The sequence below is a fragment of the Triticum urartu genome, chromosome 5, assembly GCF_003073215.2.
Source record: "Triticum urartu cultivar G1812 chromosome 5, Tu2.1, whole genome shotgun sequence".
Taxonomy (NCBI): domain Eukaryota; kingdom Viridiplantae; phylum Streptophyta; class Magnoliopsida; order Poales; family Poaceae; genus Triticum; species Triticum urartu.
The window spans coordinates 170,889,049-170,893,151 of record NC_053026.1 but is presented as its reverse complement, the minus strand read 5'-3'; positions in this window follow the sequence as shown (position 1 = coordinate 170,893,151).

Below are 4,103 nucleotides of genomic sequence, written 5' to 3'. Positions count from 1 at the left end.
ATGTTTTACCCAGGTCCGGGCCCTCTTGATGGAGGTAAAACCCTACGTCCTGCTTGATTATTCTTGATAATATGAGTAGTACAAGAGTTGATCTACCACGAGATCGGAGAGGCTAAACCCTAGAAGCTAGCCTATGGTATGATTGTATGTTGTCCTACGGACTAAAACCCTCCGGTTTATATAGACACCAGAGGGGGCTAGGATTACACAAGGTTGGTTACAAAGGAGGAGATATACATATCCGTATTCCCTAGCTTGCCTTCCACGCCAAGTAGAGTCCCATCCGGACACGGGACGAAGTCTTCAATCCGGTTTCTTCATAGTCCAACAATCCGGCCAAAGTATATAGTCCGGCTGTCCGGAAACCCCCTAATCCAGGACTCACTCAGTAGCCCCTGAACCAGGCTTCAATGACGATGAGTCCGGCGCGCAGTGTTGTCTTCAACATTGCAAGGCGGGTCCCTCCCCCGAATACACCACAGAAGAATTTGAATACCAGGATAGTGTCCAACCCTGAAAAATAAGTTCCACATACCATCGTAGAGAGAATAATATTACCACAAATCCAATCTGCTGACACGTTTTGGCAGCATGACATCACGCCACGGCCCGGTAATTATTTGAACCGTTTTTCTTTAACCAGCCCCGCACATAACGCGAGGCGGTTTCTTGACACATCTTGTCCAAGCAAAGATCGTGTTCCCCTTATTACGGGATTCTCATCAATACAGACGTGGGTAACCCAACCGCGCCATCAATTACGGCGCTTGGGGGACAAGTGAGTTTTACCAGGCTAGTGGGGGCGCATAGTTTCGTCTACCCTTATAAAGGGATAAGGTTTAACCTTCTTCTACCCACGCCTTCTTCTTCCTTGCTCATCCATTCTCGCGCACTCGAGCTCCAACACCCAAGTCCACATCCTTCTCCTCAACCTCCTCCAAACATGCCGTAGCGGGAGGCAAGTGGATGGTCTCCTCCGTCACGGAGAGAGACATCAAAAAACTACACGGAGCTAGATACTTAGCCACGGATATCGCGCATCGGCTGCCAGCTGCGGGGAAGATCGTCCCTACCGCGGAACCTCATGAGAGGGTGGTTTTCCTCCATCACTTCCTCCGCAGACTAGGGTTTCCCCTCCATCCATTCGTCCGCGGCCTTATGTTCTACTACGGGCTGGACATTCATGATCTGGCCCCGAATTTCATCCTCAACATTTCTGCGTTCATCGTCGTGTGCGAGGCTTTCCTCCGCATCCGGCCCCACTTCGGCCTGTGGCTGAAGACCTTCAATATCAAGCCGAAGGTGCTGGGAGGCCAACAAGCGGAATGTGGCGGAGCCATGGTGGGAAAAATGCCCAATGTCGTGTGGCTCGAGGGCTCCTTCGTGCAGACCATAAAGGGGTGGCAATCGGAGTGGTTCTACATCACCGAGCCGCGCGACACCAACTGGGTGGCGGTCCCCGAGTTCCGATCCGGAATCCCCACGCGGCTCACTTCCTGGAAGGAGAAGGGCCTGTCCTGGGGTTCGTCAGTGGATCTGGACAGACTCCAGAAATGTATCCGGAACATGATAAGCAAGAAACTCAAGCTTGTCAACATAGTCCAGGTCATGCTCTTCCGCCGGATCCTCCCGTGTCAACAACGGGATTTCAACTTATGGGAGTTTGACCCGGCCCAGCACCAGACTCTACACGAGCTCTTCGACACGATGCACAAGGACGTCTGGAAGGTGTTGTTCAAGAGCGCCGAGGTCGCTCCCTCTCTCACCGAGGACCGCGGGCTGAGCGCGAAGCGCCCTACGAATCTGGTAAGTTCTGTACATTTGGTAGGGTATTTATTTCCCATAGCTTAACCATGTGCGAGGTCTGAGCTCCATGCCTTTGACAGGACTGGGTGGAGGCATCGAAGCAGATTAACTGTCCGCCCCCCTGCCCGAAGACACCGCGGACGCTCTCCTGATGGAGATGCTGACTCCCGCTCATTATAAGGTGCCGGAGAAGACCAAGAAGAAGGCCAAGTGGACCCGAAAGACTTCCCGGCGCCAGGTGGTATCGGACTCATCGTCCGATAACTCCGTGATGCACACCTCCCATGACAATGAGGAGGAGGAAGATGAAGATGCTCCCCCTCTAGTCGCGGGAGATAAGAAAAGGAAGGCCTCCCCAACCGGGGAGGCCGAAGGGTCCAAGAAGGGGAGGACTCTCCTTCCGGACTGCTCCACAACTGTCGACGACAGCGAAGACGAGTGGCTGCTCAAGGCCAAGCCCCTGGCGAAGTCGTAAGTATTTGGATACCAGAGTAACTCATAGCATACCTTTGTCACACTACTTCTCCTAATGCCGAATAAAATTATGTAGACCGCCCCAAGCCCATATCGACGTAACCTCGTGGGACGGCTCCTTGGACTCGTCGGATATGGATAGCGATCCACTTCCGACCGCCTCCTCCCCTTGCCCTACGGACAATGCCGAGGTATTGTCTCAAGGGGCACCGAGCCGGGGGGAGATAGTCCCGGAGGTGCCTCAAGGCGACCTTCCGGACTCCAGGAGCAAAGGGAGCCAGGCTCTCGGGGGCTCCAAGTTCGGCTCTCAGCCGAACACCGCGCCGGAACCTCCAGTGGTTCCGGACGCGGGCAAGCGGCCTCCTTCCAAAATGGGCAAGACGCCCGTGCCGGTGACCTTTGTCCATCCAGAGGCACCAGACATCCTGCTGGCAGCGCTTCGCGGCGCTTCCATCGACGAAGAGCACCGCACTATTATTAGTGCGTTGATCAAGAAGGTTCAGTCCACCAAGAGCGGACTGACTGAAGCCTATGCCAGCCTTCTAACAGGCTTTGAGGTAAGTATTTAAAGTATAGGAAAAATATTACTGCATAGACAGTAGCCCCTGATGCTCTGTTTGGTGTTCACAAAGAAAAACCGAATAGAGGATCAAATGATATCTGCAGGAGTCTAATATAAGTATGTCTATATGTGTATGCAGGCTTCGCTGCTGACCCCTGCCGCACTGACTGCGGAGGTCGCCGCACTGAAGCAGGACCTCGAGGGGTCCGAGAAAGAGCTCGGCCTTGCTAAGAGGCAGCTCGAGGATAACAAAGGTAAGTAATACCTAGTCTATTGATATATATATATATAAAAGATGCGATTGCAAAATGACAGGATCATCATGAATTTGCCAGTGGCCACGACCGAAGTGGCAACCCTGAAGCAAGCGCTGTCCGAGGTCGAAAACAAAGCGGCCCAGGAGCTCACCGAGCGGGAAAAGCAAGAGGCACGGGTGGGCGAGGTGCAATAAGAGCTCCAGGCTCTCGTGACGAAGCACGAGGCTTTGGAGCTTGACTCAAAGACACGAGAGTCCGAGCTTGCCGCGGCCCTTGAGAGCGCAAAGAATGCCAAGGCCGAAGCCCAAAAGGCCCTCTAGGAGATTGAGGCGATGAGGAAGATAGCGGCGGGTAAGGCATTCAATATGCAGAGCAAGCATGTGAAAGTAAATTACCTGTTATTACCCGAGTTCGGAGCTCTCCAGGAGCATTCGCAGATTTGCCCCGCAGCGTGTCGGATGCCACGAAATTTTACTGGGCCGAGGAGGGAAGCTCGACGGAGAAGTTGTTCTGGTCCCAGTATACTGGGACCGAACACCCGGTGCCTATGAGCGACCAGCTGAAGCAACTGGTCGAGCTACACAAGGCGGCCGAACAGGCCATGAAGGGCTTTATAGTCCGGATGTGGCCTGGCGACGCCCTTCCCAACAGCTACTTCGGCCCGGTGAGGTGGCCAGTGGATGCCTGCCCACAGCTGGAAGTCATCAAGCGGTCCGTCTACATCGAAGGTGCACGCCGGGCTTTCGCCCGTGCGAAGGTGCACTGGGCCAAGATGGACGCCGTGAAGCTGGTGAAGGAGGAGCCGCCGCAGGGCAAGGAGCATCGCCACCCCGAGATGTATTATGAGGGTGTCCTTAAGGGTGCCCGTCTTGTAGCGGACGAGTGTGCGGAAGATGTAATATTTGAATGAACTTGCTCATGTGATCCTGTATTATGAAAACTTGTTCATATGCACTATGCAACGCTTATTTGAATTTAAAATATTACCTTCTGTTCGGCTGTTT